Genomic DNA, 25,698 nt, shown 5'->3' with positions numbered 1-25,698 from the left:
CGGTAGGAGGGCTATCCAAATCCCCGGATATTTAAAGGACTACCTCCCGATAGGAATGGTGGATTGCCACTCGAAGCAGACTCTCGATATGTGGAGAAGGACAAGGGTGGATTTGGCGGGGTTAGTCGGAGTCCAGAAATGCTCTCAAAACTGCGAAGTATCTCTTAGCAGCGGAGGCCAGAATGCTCTGGATCGGCCATGAAAAGAAGGACATCATCCGCATAGAGAGCAATTTTATCCACGTGATGGGGGTCCCAGGACCAGCCTTGAACCACCACATCAGAGCCGATAAAACAGGGCAGGGGCTCCATTGCCAATGCAAATAGCAAGGGTGAGAGAGGGCACCCCTGGCGTGTGTCTCTCCGGATCGGGAACACGTCACAGAGGGTCCCTAGCCCGCGAATTAGAGTAAAGAACGCGAACCTCGCGTAGGAACAGGGGACCGATACCCATCAGTTGGAGAACCTCGGCCAAGTATGACCAGTCAACCATGTCGAAGGCTTTTTCAAAGTCAAGGAGCAATAGTGCAAGGTACGGGGACAGGTGTTGGCAGTGAGCCAGAGCAAGGTGCAGACGCCGTATACAGTGCTGAGTGCCACGCGAAGGCATAAAGCCGCATTGGTCTGGGTGAACTAATTTGTGAAGAAGGGGCGGATACGATGGGCCAATACCGTTGCAAAGAGTTTCATTTCAGTATTTATGAGGGAGATTGAATGGTAGTCCCTGCAGGAGGGAGAGGGTGGTTGGGTCTTCGGGATAACGACAATGGTGGCTAAGTCGGTCTCGGGGGGAAGAAGGAGCCCTTCTCAGCCACACATCGGAAGAGCTCAGTTAGATGAGGTACTAAGGAGTCTCTAAAGGCTGCATAATATTCCAGTGGGAAACCGTCAGGTCCAGGCGTCTTCCCAGAGTTCAGTCATGAGATGGCGCTGTGTATCTCCTCTGAGGTGAGGGGAAGGTCAAGTTCCAATGACTCCGCCTGGGTAAGGCAGGGGAGGCGGACGTCCGCTCTCTCTAGCACCGCCTACAGGGAGGCTTCGGGGATCTGAGCGGAATAAAGGCGGGAATAGTAGTTAGCAAACGTTTGGGCGATGGCTCGTGACGTGCGGTGAAGGGTACCGACAGAGTCCTGAATTTCAGGGATAATTCTGTGGGCTCTGGGGTAGGAGACCAAGTTGTGGAGCAGCTTTCCATTTTTGTCCCCCCAACCATAGACCCGTGCCACGGAAGAGCGCCACAACATTTTGGCTGACTCCAAAGAGATGTGACGAATCTCGTCTCTGAGGGCCGCCAGCTGCCTAGATGAGCAAGCGTCAGATGTATCCGCAGAAGCCATTTCCAGCCGCAAGGCTTGTGCTTCCAGATGAGCCAAGTGGGCCATCTGCTCAGCCCGCTTCGAGTGCACCAATCCCCTAGCCACCCCACGGAGAGTTGCCTTGCTGGCTTCCCATAATGTGTCCGGGGAGGGGACCGACCCATGATTAACCCGGAAGTATTATTGGAGCTCGAACCCAAGCGCCTCTCTAAACTGCTGGTCCTGGAGAAACCAGGCATTTAATTGCCATATTGGTCGCGCGTCTTTCTGTGGTTCCCCCACGCGTAAGGAGAGGGGCGAGTGATCCGACAGTCCATGAGGGAGAATCGAGATATGAGAGACAAGATGGCAGTCCAGTGCAGGAAGAAGAAGTAGGTCGATGCGGGAGTGAGTGTGATGGGCTGCGGAAGTGTGGTGAATTGTCTTTCCCGGGGGTGCCTCATCTGCCAAGCATCGCAGAGGCCGAGGGCTCCAGTCCAGTCCTGAAGTTTGGTAGCATGGGACAGTCGCACCGTGGATGGGGCACCAGTCGAGTCAAGTCGCGGTTGTAAGACTGCATTGAAGTCACCCCCAATGATGGTCTGTCCTTGGGGTAAGGCTGAAATAATCTCAGTGAGGCTGTGCAAGGTAGCGGAAAGGGTGGCGGGGGGGGGGGGGGGGGGGTACGTAGACTGAGGCAAAATTTATGGTGTCGCCCTCAAGAGTTCCGGAGACGGTCACGTACCGTCCCTGGGAGTCAGTTCTGATCTATGTAGGAGTAAAAGGAAGACCTCGCCGAGCTATTACGGCCACGCCCCTGGCGCCCCGACTAAAGCCGGAATGCCACACCCTATCAAACCCGTATCGGGCTAGGAAGGGGCATTGGCTACCTAGGAGATGGGTCTCTTGGAGTAAGAGGATATCAGACGCATGGTGCTGTGCGTATTTGAGAACGGCGGTACGTTGGATACGATCTAGCATGCCATTTACGTTCCAAGACAGAACGTGTAGCGACCTGCTGATGTTAGACATCTAGATCATATGCGGAGCACGGGGGAGTGGACCAAGGAAGGTGTGTGCCCTCCAGTGGGCCATGTTTCCATGCCAGGTCAGGGGTGGGACCTGTGTTGGATGTTGTTTAGGCTGTTGCTGGTGGATACGTAGAGCTTTGATAAGACGCTGTGTAAGAATATGAAACTGTAGCTCACGTGGAACTATGAGCTGAACCGGTTGTGGAACGATAGCTCCCTCTCCCTCCCAACCCCTCCCAACTCCCCCCCACCCTACACTTCGGAAACTGAAGCATCTGTCGCCCTGAGGAAGGAACAAAAAAACAAAACAACTCAAAATGACAGTAACAGCGGCTAAGCTAAAACGTTTAGCAGGGGAATGCGTAGCATGGGCGGACCCTTCTATTTCGGCAGATAATCTAATGTTATCAGTGTCTTAGGAAAATTAGGAATCCGGGACATGGTCCAAGGTGGCAGGGGCTCCATCGGAACTCAAAAGTCCCGTACCGGCCCTCCGTCCCGAGCACAGCATCTGGGGGCTTCTGGAGAGGTCTGAGTCCGATCCAAGAGGGCGGGAGGAGGCAGGCGAAGTGGGTTGTCGGTCCAGCATTTCCAGTAAGCTGGACCGGGTGCATGTCCCTGGGGGCAGGGAAGATCCAGTGGGTTGTTGATGCGTAGGCTCAAGGTTAGGCGATTGCGAGAGCCCCCCTCGGCGATTGTGCCTCCTGCGAGATCTGGTGCGCCGCCGCTGCGGCCTGGGGGGGGGGGGGAAGGAAGTACCGGAGGGGGGGATGGCTGAGTCGAAGAGGAGGTGGGTCGTGCCCTCAAGGGCCGTTCCTCCGTAAGCCACGCCCAGGCCGCTTGGGGGGACTCGAAGAAAATTGCCTTGTCCTGAAAGATAACGCAGAGGCGGGCTGGAAAGAGGAGGCCATACCATAGCCCGAGATTGCGGAGTTTTTGTTTGACCTCTGCGTATGTACGTCATTGCGCTTGGACTTCTTTTGATTAATCGGGGAAGAGCATGATGGTCTGATTCTGAAATTTCAAGGGGCCACGAAGTTGCGCTTCCTTAAGGATGGTGTCTCTGTCCCTGAAGTTAAGAATTCTGATAATAATGGGACGAGGTGATGCACCGAGAGGGGGCTTCGGGGCCAGGGAGCGGTGAGCTCGTTCGATCGATAACCAGGCGGAGAGGGCATCAGGGGGTAACCATGATTTGAGCCATGTTTCAACAAAGGCCTCGGTCTTCCCCTGCTCAATCCCTTCGGGAAAGCCTATAATGCGGAGGTTGTTTCGCCGCGAGCGATTCTCCGCGTCCTCAGCCTGACGATGCAGTTCTAAGGTGCGGCTTTGGAGACTGACCAGCTGAGTTTTCAATTGTCCTAGCTCATCTTCCACTGTAGAGATACGCGATTCCGCCTCAGAAATACTTGCTGTATGAGGGCCATGTCCACTCGGACCTCCCCTATTTTGCCCTCCACCGATGCTTGAGAGGTGTTGATGGCCTGCAGGATAGCCGAGAGATCATTTCCGGGAGTAGGAGAGGTATTGGGGATCCCCTCTCCCAGACCGCGGTCCGTGGTGGCATACCGGTCCATCTTGGTCTGGGTGTGCGGGGCTGGTATCTTCGGAGGGCGGTACTTGCCCATCTTAGGTCCGTTGTCAGAGCCCCGACAGGCCGTCAACAGGGGGAGAGAAAAAAAGGGGGGGGGTGGCAGGCTCCACCGCTCTCGGCAGGGAGCGGCGGTCCCAAGTCAGGCCACGGGTGCAGAGCCCACCGAGCAAGAAACGTGGAATGCAGGAGAGGCCGGAGACGGATCTGAACGCGAAGTCCCAGTACAGTGCGGGTCTATCTCCCTCTGGGCTTGGTCAACACCGCCTCAGCACTCCCTTCTCGAGAACCGATCAGTGGGCGTTGGGAGCAAAAACTGCAGGATCGCGAAAGCAGTACCACGTTGTGACCAGCAGACCCGCAGTGGAGCGTCATGCAGGGATCAGTTCAATGGATCAGGGGATCTTTCAGGTCTAGGATAAGGCACCTCAGGGGTTGTAAGTCTATGGATGATGAGTCACATGCCAACGGGGCAAGCCGAGGGCCTGATGTGAATCACCACGGGTGATGGCGCAGTTCGGAGGACAGCCCCGGCGGTGGAACTGCAATGGACCAGCCCCGCAGGCCAGCAGGAACGGGGAGCTACCCGCTGATCGGCTGCATCCAAGAAGAACAGGAGATCTGGGCCGCGGCAGAGTCAAGTGAGGAGACACCGGGGGGGCCGCCAGTCAGTCCAGTACTGGCCGAATGACCAGCTGAATACCCCCTCCGCCCCCCCCCCCAGCGACAGTGCAGCCCCAGCACAGCCAAGGGCCCCAATCACACCACCAGGAAGGAGGGGGTGAAGTACTGGGTATTTTAGACCCAGCGGTGCAGGGGCACACACCCTATGACTTCTGGGTTCACCCTGTTCCGGACCTACAGAAACACAGAGTCTTCTGGGTGAAGTCAAAGAATCGTTTATTGGCTGCAGACCAATGACAGGTATCCTAGAAGTACAACAGCGTGTATGTTCTCAGGAGACTGCTGCAAATCATAGGAACGGACTTCATCTTAAATACGCTTTTTCCTGCCTCAAGCATACATTCCTAGGTTTTATGATACGGCAATATGCAAGTGTACATTACAAAGAAAAGGCAGAGTCATGATGACCATCCCACATTCCAGTTCGGCCAGCCCACAATGATTTACACGGTAAGGTTCAGATCCCACATTTGAAGTAAATAGACCCCCCAATAAACATGAGCATCTCCTGTTTTGGGAAACAAGTCATAAAGCAGGAACAAGCAGGTGTGGAAGAGATTAGCCGGGGGCTTGTGTAGGATGAGAAGGGTTTTATGATGGGTCGAGCCCTGATGCTAATCACAGGTGGACGGAGGAAGGGGAGCTCGTGAGACCGGTTTGACCCGGGGCAGCAGAGCCAGCTGCCCAGGTCACAGAGAAGTCAGAGGGAAAGCCCATGTACTGTGAGGCCCGTATTAACTCCATCATAGCCTATGTGAGGGCAATGACAAGATGGCCACTGCTTCCAAAATGGAACCCGCGTAGTGAAGCCGAATGACGTGTAAACAGTGCGTTTATAGCTAGAACGATCTATAAAGCACTCGTATATGCCGCATTTACCATTTGCGGTTCGCTAATACCAAGATAGACAGGGGTAGGGCCTTGTCCCCTACGCGGTTCCGAATATTAAAGTACGACAGACCCTCCTTTTGCCCTTACATAGGCAATCATTATACTCATCTTAATCCGAGTCTAGGTCAATGTTCACGAAGTCATGGAGATGTTGCTGTAGCATCATCCTATTACTTAGCTCGTCCCTCGATACAGGTTTCCTTACACATAAGGTAGCACAGAGGCCACATATCGCGGGAGCACACTGTATACACAGACAGAACAGGAAAAGAATGGCTAAGATCATTCCAATGACCATCAGAACTTTCCAACCCCAGGCAGATATCAGTTCCCAGAACCATCCCATCAGTGACCAATCTCCCTTATCCACGTGTATGGCTTCAGATATTTTATGGAGTTTGGAGATGGCTTGATACACTGTTGGAGCATTATCTGGTATGAAAATGCAGCAACTGGATTGGATGACCTTGCATACCCCACCGCGGTCTGCAAGAATAACGTCTAGAACCATGCGGTTCTGCAGAGTCATAAGGCGATCCGCTTGGAGCTCAGCTGTCAAATTACTAAGGGCACCAGCCGTTACATTGACAGTGGATTCAACCACACGAGTCAGCTGTCTCAGGTTCCTACTATTGACCATAGGTCCCCAAAACGGCAGGAAACCCAAGAAGAAGTCTCCTGCTTCCTGACCGGCAGTGTCCTCCTTACTAATCACACCTCTCACGACTCTTGTCTTGTGATAATCAGAGGCAGCAGTAAATGTCGGCGGTAGCAAGTTCGCAATATAACATGTGCCCGAGAAATCAGGGGGCAACCACGTATATGCTCGGTCATGACAGATGAAATATGTGCCCTTAGCAGCCAAAAACGCAGGGGAAAACTGTGACGGGAAAGTGTACGTTTCAGTACAGTCACTTCTTCCCAGTTGAGCTCTAGGATTCTGACCATTACCCTGTAAGCAGAACCGACCCATGTGGGGTACGACCCAGATTGGAGATGAGATTTTTCGCTGTCTTTCACCCAGACTAATACTATACCCCGTCGCGTTCCATCCTACATAAGGTCTCAACTCTTCTTTGGGAATGGATGAGTATGCATCGATATCCCTACTCATATCGGCAACTCCTTTCATCAAAGCCTTATTATTGGTGATGGGTCTGATGGAACGCGGTTGGCGAGGGGAGTATGTATCTAGAGCATAGAGAAACATGGTTTGGAATGCCCATGACGATCCATTGTAACTGTATGGCAGCACCAGGTAGGGAATACCTTTGTTAATGGTATGTGGCATTAACCCACACACCCAGCAATTGGTCGTATTCATTACCAGTTGGTGCTGGTGCAGGAGCTGGATAAACGAATTATTTACGAACTCTGATCGTCTGGTCTGTTCGTGCTCAGGCAAAGGGTGAAAAGAGTGAGAGGAGGCAGTAGAAAGAGATATAGGCTGTTGAGTGGGTGCAATGGGCTTTTGAGCGGAGAAAAACACAAACCCTACAATAAACATCATGATACTACACAGTGTAAAAAAGCACAAAAAGACAAAACATTTACTTTTTACAATTCTACACATCCTGGCTTTAAAGTTCATTTCCTCAATCGGTCTCTCCATCTTACAAAACTCCATCCTCTACTCGGGCCGCTCGCGGTGGATGAGTTTCTTCTGCTAAGGAGTACGCCTGTCAGTCCAGGGAAACGCCCTAGACCAACCAGAACCGTCGACCTAGCGTCTTCGGCCTGTACCCCAAAGTCTTGGCACCGCGACCCTGCGGCAGAACCCGGATGGTGGTTCGAAAAACAAAAATCAAGAAAGTCCTTCAGATGGGAGAGCAAAAAATGTCAAAAGGGAAATAATGAGGAAATCTTTATTTGTCCATGGGCCTAGGTCTCAAATTATAGCGGAGACGGCCAGGTGCTGTTTGGTCTTGAAACAAAAGTTCAGGCTCAGTGGTGTCCAGTCGACTTGATGGTGGCACAGCTTCCTGCAGAATATTGTCACTCTCTTGGTCTGAAACTGTGCCTCTTAAGCGGGCGTCACTGAATGGTACAAAGCGAGGTACAATGTCTGTCTCTGAGTCGGCGATACCCTCCTTGACCCACTGGTCATATGGCAGAGGCAAGGGAACTACCTTGCAGTGAGTACCATGAATCCAGTGTTTCTTCCCTTTCACTCGCACTGCTGATCTTGTCGAAAGAAGAACAAGATGAGGGCCGATCCAGCGAGGCTCGTCGTTGCTCTTGCGCTGGAAATTTCGGACCAGGACCCACGTACCAGGGTTGATAGGGTGTCCAGGAGGTTCAGAGGCTTGGGGAAGGGTATCATGTACCTGTTGGTGCAAAACACGCAGTTTAACAGTCAAATCATACAGGTAATCGAGCAGTACTGGATGCTCTATTTCGCTAAATTTCGCCGGTCTTGGCACGCCCCATACATTAGCCGGGCGGCCAAAGACGACCTCATAAGGGCTAAGTCCCACTCGTGAGTGTATGGTCATTCTGGTGGACAGGAGTGCTAGGGGCAGAGCGTCAGGCCATTTAAGACCAGTGCTCGCCTGGATCTTGGCCAGCTTGAGCTTCAAGGCTCCATTGTAGCGTTCTACTAATCCAGCTGATTGGGGGTGATTTGCAGCGTGGAACTTCTGCTTTATCCCTAGCCCTTCACATACATTCTTCATCACTTTACCCACAAACTCACTTCCGTTATCACACTACACCATTCTTGGCATCCCAAACCTAGGGAAAAACTCTTTCACAAGGGCTTTGGCTGTGGACAGGGCAGTGTTATCTTTCAGAGGATAAGCCTCAATCCATTTTGAGAAAGCACAAACAACCACCAATACATATTTCAGGTTGTTGCATCTTTCCATGTGAATAAAGTCCAGCTGCAAAACTTCAAATGGACATGATGGGGGTGCAAAGTGACCAGCCGGAGTTGGGGTTCCCCTACCAGGGTTGTACTTCAAGCATACTATGCAATTCTTGACCACGTTCTCTGCACACTTGGGAATCCCAGCATTCTGCCATACTGGAGCCAACAACTTGCATATACCTTTCGTACTGATATGTGCCATTCCATGCGCCATAGTAACCACTGGAAGCACATATGCATCAGGCAACAACCATCGCCTATGTTCTGTCAGGTCAGTCCAGCAACCATTCTCATCCAACTTACCCATACTTTCTCTCCACTTGCTTAACTCTTCCTCTGTGGCTTCAGCTTGAAGCGACTTCACACTCTCTATTGTGTTCTCACACATTCCCACATCATTAACCCATCTTGCGGGACCGGCAACATACATTCTAGTCCTCACATTCTGTGCTGTTTCTCTCGCGGTCTCATCAGCAAACGCATTCCCACGTCCAACATCATCTGTGACTTTCCTGTGCGCACTACATTTCATGATCGCAACTTGCAACGGTAGGGTCAGTGACTCAAGGAGATCATTCACCAACTTGCCATTCTGAATTTTAGCTCCATGCGACGTCAGGAACCCACGCTCTTTCCACAAACGCCCAAAATTATGAGCCACGCCAAAGGCGTACTGGCTATCTGTGTATATGTTCACTCTCAGTCCTTCAGACAACACACATGCTCTCGTGAGGGCGATTAATTCTGCTGCTTGGGCCGAATTATGTGGCACTCGTGCAGTTTCCACGACCGTGTGCAAAGTCGTGATAGCATATGCAGCAGTCGTGTCACCATTAGGGAGCTTGAAACAGGACCCATCTACCCATAAAGTGCCATCACACTCAGTCAGGGGAGTATCTTTCAGATCTACTCTCCCTTTCGTCTCTTCTTCTGTTCTGAACAGACAGTCATGTTGCTCAATCTCATCTGAGTCTGCCGGAATTGGCAACAATGTAGCTGGATTCAGCGTATTGCATCTCTTTATGTGTATGTGATTAGCTAACAATGTAAGTTCGTAGCCCGATAATCGTGCACTAGTCAAGTGTTGTGTCTTGGTTCTATTTAATAATGTGTCTACAGCGTGTGGAACCATAACAATCAATGTGTTGTCCATTACCAAACCAGCAGATTGTCGGATAGACATCGCTGCAGCAGCTGTCGCTCTCAGACAGCTTGGCAATGCCCTCGCTACAGGGTCCAAGGTAGATGAAAAATATGCGCATGGGCGCGGTCTGTCGCCAAAAGGCTGTGTTAACACTGACAACGCACATCCATCTTTCTCGTGCACATACAATGTAAAAGGCTTACTGTAGTCGGGAGTACCCAACACAGGTGCTGAACATAATGCATTACGCAATTCCACGAAACTTTTCTGGCACTCTTCAGACCATGGGATAGGATTCGGTGTGTCTTTACATGTTAAAGCTAACAAAGGTTTTGCCAATAAGGAAAAACTAGGGATCCAATGCCTACAGTATGAAGTAATGCCCAAGAAAGCACGTACTTCTCTCTGTGTTTTTGGCACCCTCAACTGTGCAATAGCTTGAATTCTCTCTGGGGTCAGTTTCCTTCCCTCCTTCGATAAGAGATGACCTAAGTAGGTCACTTCTTGTCGACAATATTGCAGCTTAGAGAGAGACACTTTGTGATGGAAAACGGATAAATGACGCAATAGTGACAATGTGGCGTCTTTACAAATCTTCTCAGTATCCGCGGCGATCAGTAAATCGTCCACATATTGAATCAGGATAGCGCCACTAGGTAAAACAAGTGCATCAAGCTGCGCTTTCAGAGCCTGACTATATATGGATGGACTCTCACAGTAGCCCTGGGGAGCGCGTTTGAAGCGGAAGCTTCGGCCTCCCAGACTAAAACCAAAAATATCTCTGCTCTCTTCTGCAATTGGGATACTAAAGAAAGCGTTCTTTAAATCGATCACTGAAAACCATGCAGCAGAGGCTGGAATCATCGTTAACAAGGCAGTTATATCGGGGACAACCGGAAACTGTGGCACAACAATCTTATTAACCTCTCTAAGATCAATCACAAATCTGTAAACAGGTGGCTGTGAAGGGTCAGTTCGCTTTAAGACAGGTAAAATCGGACTATTGCAAACGTTGCCTCTTGTCTCTTCGATCACACCCTTATTAATCAAGTCGCTGACAATGTCTAACAATGCTTTCTGCCCTTCATTAGAGATCTTGTACTGGGGAATACGTGGCAGTCTGACATTAGCCTTTAGAGTCACCACATATGGCGGTATTTCCAAGAGGCCCACATCATTGGGACCAGTAGCCCAAAGGGCATCCGGAAGGGATAACAATTCAGGTGGCATCGTGTTTTTAGACAAATACATTGGGGAAACCACTTTCTTGCCTAATGTAAGTTGTACTCCTGAAGGAGAACAATACAGTGTAGCGTGCAATCTTTTCAACAAATCTAATCCCAGCAAATTCTCACCACAACCTGTTGTCAGGATCAGGGGCGCTTTCAGCTCGCAAGGTCCAACAGAAAGTGACATGGGACTGGAAATCGGGTTCCTAACTGGGGCGCCAGAAAAACCTACTGAAACATTTATATCGCCAGACAAAGGTGCGCCAGGGAGTTTTGAATGCATGATTGAACTCTTTGCAGCACCAGTGTCTAGCAGAAAAGGCTCCGTTACATTTGCTGTAGTCACCTCAACATACGGTCCACTCTGATCCACTGGCACTGAAACAACTCCCTCTCTCTGTCTATGGCTGTCCTAGTAATCATTACTTTCTGCATCACCGTCTTCTGCATAATAATCATTATTATAATACTGAGCCGTATTGCTAATCGCGTTAGCTTGCTGATCAAAGCTATTGATGGTACTTTGAGGCGGCAGAGGACGCGCGTTCTGGGGAACACTTCCACGCCCTCGGCCTCTAGGAGCTTGCTGACCACCCCTTCCTTTTGCGCCATACGCATTACCGTTCCGCTGCATTAACTTAGGGCAACTGTATTTAAAATGACCTTCCTCTTTACAGTATGAACATTGGTTGGGACCTACAGGGACACGTGGTTGGTAATACCCGTTCATTTGCTGATTGTTCTGAAATTGTTGGGGTTGGTGATAGACACCTTGGGGTTGTCTATAATTATTACCACCTCCACGTGGCGGATAGGCCTGCTGTAAAAGGACCTTTGTCTTTAGTTCCTTCGTTTTCTTCTCCGTTCTATCTTTCTCGTCTTTATCTCTATTTTCATAATACTGTGCAGTAGCCAGTATTTGCGCTGAAGAGGAAACGGCCCAAGAACTCTCTGAATCTTTCAACTTTTTACACAGGTCAGGAAGTAAATTCTGCACAAACTTATCCACAAACAACCGTTGTCCACCCTCAGTACTCATATCCTGCCCACTGTGGTCAATAAACGTTTCCTCAAACCTAGTAAAGAAGTCTGACACTGTCTCATCCTTCTTCTGCTTGCATGCAGATAACTTATCCCAATTTACGCGCATCGCAGGCATTATTGTCTTCATATACGTGATGATTCTACCAGGGAGTTCAGCTACTAAAGGTTCTGGTTTCGCGCCACCCGTTTGTCTAGCATCAGCAGCAACAATGTTAGCCCATGTATCCCCTAGTTCTGCATTGTGATCTACATTACGAATTGATCCCCATAGAGGCTGTGGAACAACATTACCAAACAACATGTCTATGTCGGCCAGATTCATAATGCATGACCCTGCCGTCTGTGACAACTCTTTATAATAACCTGCTGGGTTTTTATGGGGATCAGGCAAGGACTGCTTAAGCGCTAACACCTCAGAGCGCTTCCATGGAACATGCACCCAAACACGCTGGAAATGCGCTGCCACAGCGGGGTTACCACCGGCAGCTGCAACCGCTTCCTTCCATACCGGGGGAACTTCTCTCATAGGGTATTGTCGCGCTTTTGCCTTTTTCCCCACAAGGACCTCTTGTTCAAACAATGACTGTTGGCAATCGTCATTCCTTAAGGACAATACAACCGCAACTGCTTTATCTACTTCGCGGTCCACAATTATACCAGTTCCAAAATCGAACCTCACTCTACACAATTCCTGCGGATTTGGATTTCTACCACTATCCTCCAATTCTTCACAGAGAATTTCACACATTTTCTCAAACACATATCTCTGTTTCGGGGCATCCCATTGATGGAAAGTGTTGACAACTGATTCCACATCGTACAGTGAAGGAAAAACGATCCATCTACGCGCCATGTGGTCTATTACCTTTTTCTCATCGGGGTTAGGCAATTGGCTGCGCAACTGCTTACGCTGTACACCAGGGGTTGCACCAGATGACCCAAAGAGAGGAGACATTAATGTAGTAACCACATTAGCTAAGCGCTGTCGCGCTGAAGGAGAAGCTGAGGCGAGAACAGGAGGAAAAACAGAGGGAAGAAAAGAGGATGTAGAGACAGGTACTGGAGTGGTGGAAGGAAGAGTGTCAGGGGAGGCAGTTGCTGAAGTAGGCAAAGTCGCAAGAAGTGCGGGGGCAGTTGGAAGCACAACTGGCGGCGCTTGAGAGGACTGCGCTACAGGAATAGGAACTGGCTGAAAAGCAACTGGCGGTTGCGGCAAGGCTTGCAGTATATGCACTGGAGGCGGCATATTTACAAGCTGAGGAGGCGTCGTGGCAGTTTGAGCATACGGGGGTGGCGAACTCAACAAATGTGACATCAGGGGATCTTTCTCCTTCTCTTCTGACTCATCCTGCTTAGAATGAGGCAAAGCTGGGTAACATTTGTCAATCCCTAACTTGCGCTGCCTATGCAATTGCTCACTCATTTGCTCCTCTTCATTGTCTTTAAATTGTACAGCTGCTTGCATTACTGACATACCTCTCTCTCTCTTATTCTTTTTCGCTAACTTAATTTCCTTCTGTTTGGCTTCCTTTCGCCATAAGCGGAAAGAGTCAAACATCGCCGGCCGGGCTTTCTTCTTGAACAATTTAATTTCCAGATTATCTAAAATATCAGTATCAAAACTACCATTTTGGGGCCATTTTAAAACACCATCTTTCCTGGTGTAGTGGATCCACACTTCGTTATATGCAATGGGGCCTACGCCATGTTTCACATAGAGCTCATAAGTTGGAGTTCCAACCGGAGGAACCGGACATGATTCCTCTAGCTGGAAATCTTTTCCACAACCCAAACAGAATAATCTACCAAATAGTCCAGAACCAGGCATCTTCGCTCACTAGTCTAGATCCAAACGTCAAAGGATTATCGATTACGATAGCCTCGTGAATACACGAATCCTCTGGCTTTGGGGTTTGCAAACACCAAATCACCAATTACCAAATCAAATCTAACGATCCCGAGGGATACCAAAACAAATGGGAGACGCTCCACTTATACTTAACTGAATATTGCTGATCGATGACGTCACCAGAAGACTCTCTCGATTGTTTCGCTCTCTCAAACTCGTCAAGGGTCCAAAACAGGTCGATTAATCAGGGCAGCAGTCCTTCGTAGCCGTCGGGACGCGGAGAACCTCGCAGAAAAGACTTTCGGACCACGTCGACATGCAGGGGTCGATGAAGTGGCGGCCTTCCTCCGGAATTTCCACACGAAGCTCCTCACGAACCTCTGGCTTGGACTGGTACCGCTGAAATCGTCCCGAGTTGGGCGCCAAACTGAAGTACTGGGTATTTTAGACCCAGCGGTGCAGGGGCACACACCCTATGACTTCTGGGTTCACCCTGTTCCGGACCTACAGAAACACAGAGTCTTCTGGGTGAAGTCAAAGAATCGTTTATTGGCTGCAGACCAATGACAGGTATCCTAGAAGTACAACAGCGTGTATGTTCTCAGGAGACTGCTGCAAATCATAGGAACGGACTTCATCTTAAATACGCTTTTTCCTGCCTCAAGCATACATTCCTAGGTTTTATGATACGGCAATATGCAAGTGTACATTACAAAGAAAAGGCAGAGTCATGATGACCATCCCACATTCCAGTTCGGCCAGCCCACAATGATTTACACGGTAAGGTTCAGATCCCACATTTGAAGTAAATAGACCCCCCAATAAACATGAGCATCTCCTGTTTTGGGAAACAAGTCATAAAGCAGGAACAAGCAGGTGTGGAAGAGATTAGCCGGGGGCTTGTGTAGGATGAGAAGGGTTTTATGATGGGTCGAGCCCTGATGCTAATCACAGGTGGACGGAGGAAGGGGAGCTCGTGAGACCGGTTTGACCCGGGGCAGCAGAGCCAGCTGCCCAGGTCACAGAGAAGTCAGAGGGAAAGCCCATGTACTGTGAGGCCCGTATTAACTCCATCATAGCCTATGTGAGGGCAATGACAAGATGGCCACTGCTTCCAAAATGGAACCCGCGTAGTGAAGCCGAATGACGTGTAAACAGTGCGTTTATAGCTAGAACGATCTATAAAGCACTCGTATATGCCGCATTTACCATTTGCGGTTCGCTAATACCAAGATAGACAGGGGTAGGGCCTTGTCCCCTACGCGGTTCCGAATATTAAAGTACGACAGGGGGCCCCACGCTGCGGCGATGACTCGCCCACAGCCCCCCTATCAGGCGGCTGGTCTTCCTCGAGGAGCAAGCCTCCACACGGGTACACCACCCCTGGGGGGGTACAGTCAACGCTGGACCGCCAGCTAATGAAGCAGGTAAGGGGGGGTAGGCCCCAACCACCAGGACTCGCTGCCAGATCTAGCAGCCGAACGCCCCCACCCCCGACAGCACAGCTCCCCTCGGTAATCAGGCGGCCGGTCGTCCAGAGCCACCCGCCTCTCACAGGCCTCTCAAAGACTCAGGGCAGTAGAATGGTGGCAGGGAGAATCGAAACTCCTGGAACGAGCCAGCCGGACCGCCTGGCAGGAGGCAGCCCCGGAGCCGATGTAGGGCAAGGGCACAGCAGGTGAGGCCAGTGCACCGCCTCGAACCACAGTCAGCAAACAGCAAGGGGGACCAGCGGGGAGGAGGGGCGCTGCTCGAATTAGCAGCTGAGTGCCTTCCTCTCAACACCACCCCGGGCTCACCTTTGGTGCACTATAGATGGCCTCTCCGGCCCCCGCGGCATCAGGCACGGCCCGCTCAGCAATGAGGAAGAAAAGGAGCGGCAACTGGATCCTCCGGCGGCACTCCGCACTACCAGGAATGGGGGGCGGAAAGCGCTGTCGGCACCCACACCCCCGGCGTCCCGCTGCCCGGCTCGGCAGCCGATGCCTCTGCAGTCAGAGCACGGAGAGAACAGGCTGCCCAGAACTACCAGGAAGCAAGGGGGGGTCTCCTTGTCACGCCGCAGAGAGGATCAGGCTGGGTGCTGGCAGAGACTCCGTGAACAGGGAGCGAGGCTGTCAGTTCCAGCTCCGGAGGCGGGGTTGCCATCTTAGGCCCCAGTGCCCGAACAGCTTCAAAGGGCATAACTCGGTCGAGCGGAGGATCGGAGCCGAGAGTCATCCAGTTTGTGGCCAGCCAGATCAAAGTGGAGCCCCGGAGGTTGAGCAGGTAAGTAAACAAAACACCGACAATAGTGAATCTTGGAGCGGATGATAGAAGGGGTCCGGAGCACTCTTAGAGTGCGACCTCCATCTTAGCGCTCCAAGCAGCGCGCAGCCCTTATTTTAAAAAAAGGTGATCACGTAAGGATTTCAAAATCGAAAGGGGTCTTTACGAAGGGCTTCCAACAGACTTTTAGCAACAAAATATTTATAGTGGAAAGTGTGGAGCTTAAAGAAGGGATGTATATTTACAGGTTAAAGGACGGGGAAGCAGTGTCAGGGGTCTTTTACAAGGAAGAGTTACAAATGGTACCCGACGATCCACACAGGGTGCAAAGGGTTGAAAAGATTCTGAAAGGGAAAGGTAGCGGGGCTAACAGCCAGGCATATGTCAAATGGAGGGTCTGGCCGGATACATGTAACAGTTGGGTGTTGGCCAGCTCCCTGACGGGTGTGTGAGCTAGGGAGCATCTAAACGCTGTTGATACTATGGAGACAAGGCCCTTTTATATCACCCTGCCGTTGAACACTTCTAAGACATGTTCCCCAACAACCAGATTTCTAATTACACCGTAAAATTGGCTAAGACTGTGGATCTGAAAGGGGATTGGGAGGCAGCTCTAACCGAAATCCAGTACCCTAGAACCTGGAATACATTTACACCAAGCGATGCCAAGTTTTAGATGAAGCGTGAGCAGTACCCTGTGAGCATACACGCGGGCATTCCATACGGCTACTACCCAACCGTTTCAAGTGTTGTCGACGCCATCCACAAATCCATAACCAGCATCAAAACATATTCAAATATTCATCTGTCGCTAGATAACATCAAAAGGAAGGTGTTTCTTAAAGCGCAACACGACGTTTAACTGCTTTGGTAAATTAAGAAGAGTTTTAGGCACAGTACAGCATGTGAAAAGTCAGGTCGAAAATGATCACACGTGCCCCGATATTAATGGGGGGTTCTACATGCTCTAATGGGCCATATTCACAAGGTGCTATCGCCAAATTAACCGCACTTTATCGCAGCCAAAGTTGTGATAAATTTACCTCCCCATTCACAAGCTGGTGCAACAGACCACAGCACCAGTTTACCCGCGATAGCAGCCGCAAAAAACATCGCCACAGATGAACCCCGCAACTATCGCCAACGAGGTGCAGAGTGGGCGTTCCTGTGCCAAAAGCCGCGACCACACCAGTCCTCACCATTCTCAATGACCAGACAGATCGGCGATAAAAACACAAAACAGGCGATAAGGCGCATTAGCACCAGGAAATCTACACCTGCTCTGACCTGGTGTTAAGTTGGACGGCAGCCAGCACCACAAAAAGGAGATCAGCCCAGGGCCACATCGAAGGGCAACAGATGCCATGGAGCCACCCATCATGTGGCCCGGACACCCAAGAGGGCCACAACACCCACCCACCCACACCACACCCAGGCCCGCAACACGCCTCCCCCCCCCGGGACCACCCCCAACCCTGGACAAAGAAACTGCACACCAACAACACGAATACCAATACAAACATTTTGCCTGATGTCGCACAAGCAGGAAATTCAACAGACCTGCGTGGCCAGAAAATGGAGACTCAGTGAAACAGCAATGCAATCACCAACACAATACACCATACAAAAAAAGCCGAGACAACCCGTAGGATGAGTCCTAGCTGCTCCTCGCTGGACAATCCGTAGCACACAGCCTGGAATACCAAATCCAAGAGAAGAAGGTGTGCCATGCGCCCACCAAAGGAAAGAGAGGGAGAGAGCGAGGGAGAGACGCGGAGTGAGATTGTACAAGCAGCGTAAGGCCTCACGCCACCTGGCCACAAACTGGAATCAGAAAGCCAACCTCCCCAACGTTGCACACACATTCGAATCATTGCTCAGAGCTGTGGCATATCCTCCACACAACTGCCGCCGTTCAGAAGAGTGCCGGTTCCACGAGACGCACCAACGCAATGGCAGGCCACACCGGGCACATGCACGACCCCCGTCTTGTGGAACAGCACCGTGCACGTATGCTGCATTTACTGGGCGCAGTGCCACTGGCAGTGCTGCGGATCAGTTACCTGCTCAGCTTCCGCCTTGCTTACGTCACCTGCGTCCAGCCCTGGTTCCACTACCGAACATGCACATTCGAGTGTCCCATAGATGTCTGCTAATCCAACACACTGTTGATGAATTGGACTATGACCTGTGTCTGCGCCCCCTGTTGGATCACGAACAGGAGTGGAACCGAGACAGCCATGCATGGGATGCCCTGACATACTGCGTATGTATTGGTAGTTGTGCATGGGAGATTGCACAATTCCTCGTGTGCAGTGACAACATCGAGGCGCTCCCCTATTGGGCTGTGTTGGGGATTGGGTAAACGGCGTGGGCTGAGCACACCTGCCCGGACCACTTAATGGATTGGCTCCCCATGGGGTTCCTCGAACACGACAATAACGTACTATTGGAACACATTGCACATAAAGCTGCACGGGCATTCATGGACGAGTAACTACGTTCCTGCAGCCACATCCGATTGTCACCCATAGCACAGGTCCCAACAACTTGTTGCATCGTGGGGATTGCTCACAAATCCCACCACTTCATGGAAAACGTCTGCCTTCGTCCGGGCTCTGGATGCATGTGCGTGGTGCATGCCTGTGTACACACGCCTGTGCAAGATAATGCAGCTCCATGCTCAGTGCAACACAGCGTTGTTTGGCAAAGTTGCCAATTCGAACACACTGCTGGGGGAGAACGCACACACATGGCAATGTAGCACGACATGTGAACCTGTCGGACCCTCACACCTGAACAGTGTCAGCAGAGCAGACAATCGGCGCACTCCGGAGGCAGAGCACCATGCAGATCCCATGGGCAGTGAGTTGTGCCCCCTCACACGGGGCAATGGTCAGACGCCAAACAAAACATGACTCATCTAGGTCTACAGAGATCCCTTGCAACATATATTAATTTTATGGAAAGTCGAGGCCTTAAACTTATTGTGAAGAAAACCTTTGTAATGACATGCGGGAAGGGGATAAATAAATGTAAAAGTATGCCAATGGGGAATGACAGGATAGAGTCAACTAATACATTTTCTGTACCTGGGCGTACTATTGGAGCATACTGGTTCCTGGGGACCAGCGGTTAAGAGTAGGAGCCTCCTTTTTAGGAGGTCAACCGCGGCTGTGGTGAATTTTGCTAAAATAAATGGGCAAAAGGCCCCCGGGATCCTCCTAAAAATTTACCAAGCTAAATGTATGAGCATTGTAATTTTTGGAGCAGGAATTTGGAGCTATACTGATGTATCTTCAATACAAACAGTGGAAAATTCATTTTTAAGGTTTATTTGAGCTGTCTCACAGAGCTCCTCAATTTTTAATTGTCATAATGAATTGGGGATCACCTACATTTCTGATATTATTAAAATGCAACCTTTATTATTATGGCATTGAGTTTGGACTTCAAGAAGCACAGGGTTAAATAGAGACATTAACATTATTAGAGACTCAATGAAATTAGATAATGCAAGTAATATTACCTGGTTGAATTATGCTAGAAGATTTTTAATGGATTTAGGCCGACTTGATTTTTATATACATCCAGAAACCATGACTTCAATGCCATGGAAGGAATGTAAACTACTTTGCATGTCACATTTAGAGTCCTTAAGAGATGTAAATGAAATAAAGAAATGTACGGTAATCCAGCATCTACTGACTTATGTGAGTGAACATAGTGATAACACATCTGTGTGATTTAGAATGCTTTATTCACATTCAGGTGATTGACTGAGCTGGGGCTGTACATGGCCATCCAGGCCCACATCACATGGAAGCCCAGTGGTTTTCCAACCAGAGTCCGTTGGGGATGGCACAGTGATTGGGAAGAGGGAGAGTGCAGTCCGCAGCAGGATAGCTGTGTAATTGGCCTGTGGTGACGGAATGGCAGTCCATGTCGGGGTCCGGGTGAAAGCCGCAGAGTGTTCCGGGGGTCACTAGGAGGGGTTTACCAGACCATTATGCATAGGTCAGAACCAGGCAGGGACAGGCCATACGGCGGTGATGGCTGCTACTGCCCCCTTCCTCACACAGTAGTTCACATCCCCTTCTTACTCCCCTGATATGGGTTCTGTGTCCGGTGTGTGTGGCGGGGTGACGGCTGCATCACTGTGTGCCACTGACACATCAGACTGCGAAGGCGATGGGGCAGCATCACTGTGCGCCACGGACACATCAGGAGTCGGAGCTGTGTGTGTCGATGTTCCCACTGCAGTCATCTGTGTCTGAGACAGGTGCGGACAGGGGGTGTCTGATAGGGACTGTACGTGGTCCCTGATGGGTCTCAGACTCCCACGTATGGCATTGAGTTTGGCTGCCATGAGCTCGAAACCCACCTGTAGCTGTTCAGCCACCTCCACCTGGGAAGACCACACACGTTGTATGTGCTCCATGTATTGGTCGGGGGGTCCTGTGAGACAGCTGTGGTGCTGTGTGTTTCCTGCTGTGTGGTCTGTGTAGGTGGTGGGGTCACCTCGAGGCAGGTGGCCTGCCCTGCTCCTGGGGTGGGGTGCACATGCTGTCCAGTATCCGTTGGAGGTTATCTTGACAAATGTGCAGGTTGTCGTCTACATCATCAACAATGGGGTTTGTGTTCTGCTCTGCCGTAGGTGGTGATTATCCCTCTGAAATGTAAAGGGGAGATGCAGTTTAACAGAGTTTCACATGTATGTTGTTGATTTTCAGATATTTACATTCAGACTGCATGCCAATGTACATTGTGACTTTTTGGAAGGAGCTGGCTACTTGATGGCAGTCAGTGTGTTTTCCCAATACATGACGGATGTGTGGTAGTACCCGTTCATTATCATCCCACTGTGTCAGGCAATGCCAGATGTGAGTGGACAGTTACTACGCACGAGCAGAACCTGTTGTGGTCTCTGTCCTGTGGTGCTGGTGTTGCACATTGTACCACATTGCCGTCGTTGCTGATGTCCTGTGATTGCTATCTGTGTGTGCTGCATTGTGTGGGAGTTGCCTCTGCAGCTCTCTTTTCGTGTGGCCTTCTCCCTTTGAGGTGGAGTGCCTTAGAATTGTGTGCTTATCGGGACCTGATTTGCTTTTGACTTGGGTCGTATGTGCTCTCGCACAGATTGTGTGGCCTGTTGCATTGTTCGTCTGCTGCGTGTTTCGTAGGGCATGGGTTATGGGTGCACGTGGACATGTCAGAGTGTGACCTGCTCCTTTACAGATGTGATTCGGCCTGGGCTACCTCCATGTTGATTCATGGGCCATGTAATTGTTTTTGGCTGCTGCCATGCTATCGGACATGCAGTGTTACTTGCATAGTCAGTGTGGGTCACAGAGCCGCTGCTTTGCTGGATTCTTTAGAAAAAATAATGGGGCGACCCGGTGTTCCTCACAACCTGGGTAAGTATTAAGTCAAACAAATGGTTCTGTCGGGAATCTCAATTGCTTTTAAATGTTCACGACACATAGTTTGCATGTAACACATATCAATGATTCTAGGAAAGAAAAGGGTATAACACACCAATTTGAGATTTCAAATGATAGATTTAAAGAATACCAAATATTCAAGGCTGTCGCAATACATAAATCCAATTGAAAACGGGGTTTGAGTGACTTGTGGTGAAAAAGGGACATGTGGTGATTAGTGATATAGCCAGTACACTATATATGAGACAAACATGAAAGTGCAATCAATGGGGGAGGGTGAAATTTCTGTTTTGTCCTTATGATTTTTGCACATATGCTTCAGGATCCTTTACAAGTTAAGCTGTGATCATAAGCATTGTGCAGACATATAGATTGCGTCGACGTTTTGACCCCGTGTGTTGCGCAAATTGCAATTATCGTCAAGGCGGGTCTTCTTCAGGACAGTACGGATGGATATACAGCCTATGGGTTTGAATGGAAAGCTAAATAAGGTGTGTGTTATGGAATAGAACAATAAATGACTGTTCCCACAGTGATAGTGAGGCTTACCAAACTGCAGATTCTCGGGTATATCTACGTGTATGAAGGGCATCTGAGTCAAGTGAAGGTCCTTATTACCCTGCCGGTGGTAGCCCAAGAAATGATAGTATTCATTTAATCACTCCCAGTAATGCAATTAGTTTAGTTAAGTGATTGCATAAAGGCTTAAGTAGGAGGAAAGTCCGTCCCAGTAAAGACATCAAATTATTGCTTTAATAATTCGTTAATTTAAAGGCTTAAGCAGGAGGAAAGACCGTCCCAGCAAAGACATACCTCATATTATTTCTTTAACAATTCGTTTATTTAAATGCTTCCACCCGTCGGTTGGAGTCTATAGATTTTGTCCTGTCAGGCGATTTATTGGAAAACATTAAGAGGTGGGGTGCATTAATCACTACAAATGGAAATGCACTTGAGATGCGAGAATGCGCTTCTACAAGTGTGCTCAGTGCTAGTTTTACCGCGATCTGCTATCATGCATCTCTCCGGCTCTTGCTCGGTTGGAATAATGAGGCCGGGGACGGGAGTGTGTGATTTATAGCAAGCTATATGCGTGCCTGCAACGTGCACGCTCACCCGTGTCTGTAAGCAAAGTCATAATGAGCTACAGCTGCGTGTGGCTGCTCGGGGATCAGATGCTATGGATATACGGGAAATGTCATCAAAAACAGTGTCTAAAGGAGCACTGGTACTACGACATATACATGTCATGGAAATGCTTCCACATGAAGCATTCACTCGAGCATTAGGTGATATTGTACACAGTTATATAGTTACTAGTAAATCTAGTAGCGCTTGTCATAACTATTAAGATGCGATTATACATTCAATTCATATTAAAAGACATATGTGCGCTGAATGCAATTTTCACATGTATTTAGAGAACAGCGACATTTACAAAATGTCAAAAATATACGTAGTACATTTGAATAACTTAATATCATGAATCAGAGCTTCTACACGCATCATTCACTAGCGAATTAAGTGGTGTTAGGCACAAATGTACAGTGAAAGGAACACTCGTATAGCTAGTGGCGTTTGTCATACATTATTAGATTGGTAGTTGGCTGGCCAATCTAGTAATATTTAAACATATTTATACATTGATTCACTAGTAATTCTAGTGGTGTTTAAAAATGAGACATCTGGCCTATGGCATTGGCAGTCAAGTTATTCCTAAGTGAAATTATAAAGTACACCTAGGTGATAACATGTGACTTTCATCTATTTATGCATAGGTGATGGTACAAAACAGAGGATACTGTTCACATTTTGGGCATCAGTGAAGTAGAGGAAAGAATTTCAAGGATTCTATAGTTTGATCATTTGCCTATATGTCTCCTCCTGTTCGTTTAGCCCATTTTTTGCTGAGTCCAGCAGATGGATCCATCTGAATTCTTTGAAATTCAGTAGTTGGAGTATGCTACCTCCTCTGGGATGGAGGGTGGCCTTTTCCAGTACCCACCATTGTAGGTCATCCGTAGTGTGTTTGCTTTTGGAGAAATGATCTACTGGGGGGCTCCCTGGACCATGCAACGGATTCTACTTTGGTGTTGGAGAATCCTGGTCTTGACCTTTTGGGTCGTTTGGCCAACGCAAATTTTGTCGCATGGGCATCGTATGGCACAGATCACGTTATGACTATTGCAGTTACTGTGTTGTCTTAAGTGATATGTTTTTCCCAAGTGTTGAAACGATGAGCCAATCAGTGCAAACTCACAGGCTTTGCATGTGCTGCATTTAAAATGACCCACTAGGGGTGGTAAATTGAGTTGTTGTCTAATGTCTCGTGGTTTCTCAGTCTCAAGATAGGAGCTTACCACGTAGTCTTTAATGTTTTTGGCTCTTTTAAAAGCAGAGGTTTCTCCTGAATCCCAATTTCCGTGCTTATTAGGTTCCAGTATTTCAGTAATGCTTTCTTTATTTCGTGACTGCGTGTATTAAAAGTGGTTACTCACACCAGTTTCTGAACGTCTTCTGTTGGTGGTTGTATCTCTAGGAGAGTCTCCCTGGGGCGATACCAGGCCCTTTTTCTTGATCGATTTAATAGGCCTTTTGGGTATACACGGTACCCAGTTTTTTTTATGAGAATGTATGTCTCTTTGTAGAAGTCACTTCTTTTTGAGCAATTCCGTCGTAGTCTTAAAAATTGTCCATATGGCAAATTGTCTGAGACTTCTAGGATGATGTGAGTCGTATTTCAGGGTGGTATTACGCTCGGTAGGTTTTCTGTATAACGTGGTGAACAATTTTCCTTCCTCATTCTGTATGGTGATATCCAAGTAACTAATAGCTTCATTGTTATAGGACATGGTAAATTGTATATCCGGAGTGCGTGTATTAAGCCATGATTTAAATTCCATTAGGCTTTGTTCCGTGCCGGTCCACACCATCAGCACGTCGTCAATATAGCGCTTCCATACTGATGTGTTGTTCAAGTAGGGTTTGGTGAGGTCGTATAGAAGTGTGTCCTCTTAGTCATCCATGTAGAGGTTGGCTAGACTAGGGGCGAATCCAGCCCCCATAGCTACGCCTTTACATTGCAGGTAGTATGTGTTTTGAAAGACAAAGTAATTCTTTTTCATGGCTATTTTGAGTAGATTGACCAAAAATTCAGTTGGGATCCACATCGGTGTAGGTCGTCTGTCCAGCGTCCTCCTTATGACTTCAATGGCATGTTCCTGGGGGATGCTCGTGTATAGCGAGGAGACGTCTAGTGTAGCTAGAAATTGTGTTTCGTTATCATTTACTTGATTTTCCATCAGTTGTATGGTATGCATGGTATCTCTAAGAAAGGAACGTGTCTCTACTACAAATGGTTGTAGAAAGCTATCTAGAAACTGATTGAGAGGCTCCAGAATAGACCCACAGCCAGATACAATTGGCCAGCCAGGTGCATTATGTAGGTCTTTGTGAATCTTTGGAAGAGTGTAGATGGTGGGTATTCTTGGGTCCGTTTTTTTCAGAAAGTTGTACTCATGTTGTGACAGAAAGCCTTCTGTCAGTCTTTGATGAGTGAGTGATTGAATGAGATCACTGATTTCTCAGGTGGGATTTTTCGTTATTTTCTGGTAGCTCTCAGTACAGCTCAATTGTTGGTTGATTTCTGCAATGTAGGTTTGGGTGTTTTGAATATTAACGGCACCGCCTTTATCCGCTGCTTGCACTAAAATCGATAAGTTCTTGTTTAGTGAGTGCAGAGCCTGTTTCTCGTCCTTGGTGATGTTGTAGTTGATGAATTTCTTGTGGCTGAGGAGATCCATCACTTCTTCTATCACAAATTTTTTCATAAGCAAGAATCTTTTCACTCATCAAGTATGTTGCAGGAAGAAAAGTCGAGGCTGGTCTGAATTCAGTAGCTGATGTGCATTTACTCCAATTCTCGTTATTCTTAAAATGGTATTTGAGGCGTATTCTCCGGAAGAATTGCTGCAGTTCCAGTTTGATGTTGAAGTTATTGGGTGCAGTTGTTGGAATAAATGATAAGCCTTTAGATAGCACATCATATTCACTTTGTGTCGATATGTGATCTGAGATGTTGATAATCGGATCTTTTGGGTGAACCTGTATCACTGGTCCATGTTCTCCAGGTCCAGGTGTTTCTTCTGTGACGTCAGACCCGCCTTGACGCTTATTACAATTTGCGCAATACACGGGGTCGAAACGTCGACGCATCCAAATGTCTGCCAACGCTTATGATCACAGCTTAACTTGTAAAGGATCCTGAAGCATATGTGTAAAAATCATAAGGACAAAACAGAAATTTCACCCTCCCCCATTGATTGCACGTTCATTTTTGTCTCATATATAGTCTACTGTC

The 25,698-nt window shown here is 48.8% G+C and overlaps 2 protein-coding genes across 3 annotated transcripts in view; one reads left to right on the top strand and one right to left on the bottom strand.

Moving 5' to 3' along the window:
• KIRREL3 (kirre like nephrin family adhesion molecule 3) overlaps positions 1 to 25,698 on the top strand; it is a 4,147,526-nt gene that overhangs the window by 2,462,948 nt on the left and 1,658,880 nt on the right. The gene's annotated exons all lie outside the window — the stretch shown is intronic.
• LOC146856673 (uncharacterized) overlaps positions 19,556 to 25,698 on the bottom strand; it is a 178,349-nt gene continuing 172,206 nt past the window's right edge. For both annotated transcript variants that reach the window (XM_085647176.1, XM_085647175.1), the window contains one exon: positions 19,556 to 20,566. The gene's annotated coding sequence lies outside the window, so the exon portion shown is untranslated. The remainder of the gene's footprint in view (positions 20,567 to 25,698) is intronic.

Source organism: Triturus cristatus, chromosome 3_2, assembly GCF_964204655.1.
Source record: "Triturus cristatus chromosome 3_2, aTriCri1.1, whole genome shotgun sequence".
NCBI classification, from domain to species: Eukaryota; Metazoa; Chordata; class Amphibia; order Caudata; family Salamandridae; genus Triturus; species Triturus cristatus.
This window is presented reverse-complemented; position numbering and strand designations above follow the sequence as displayed.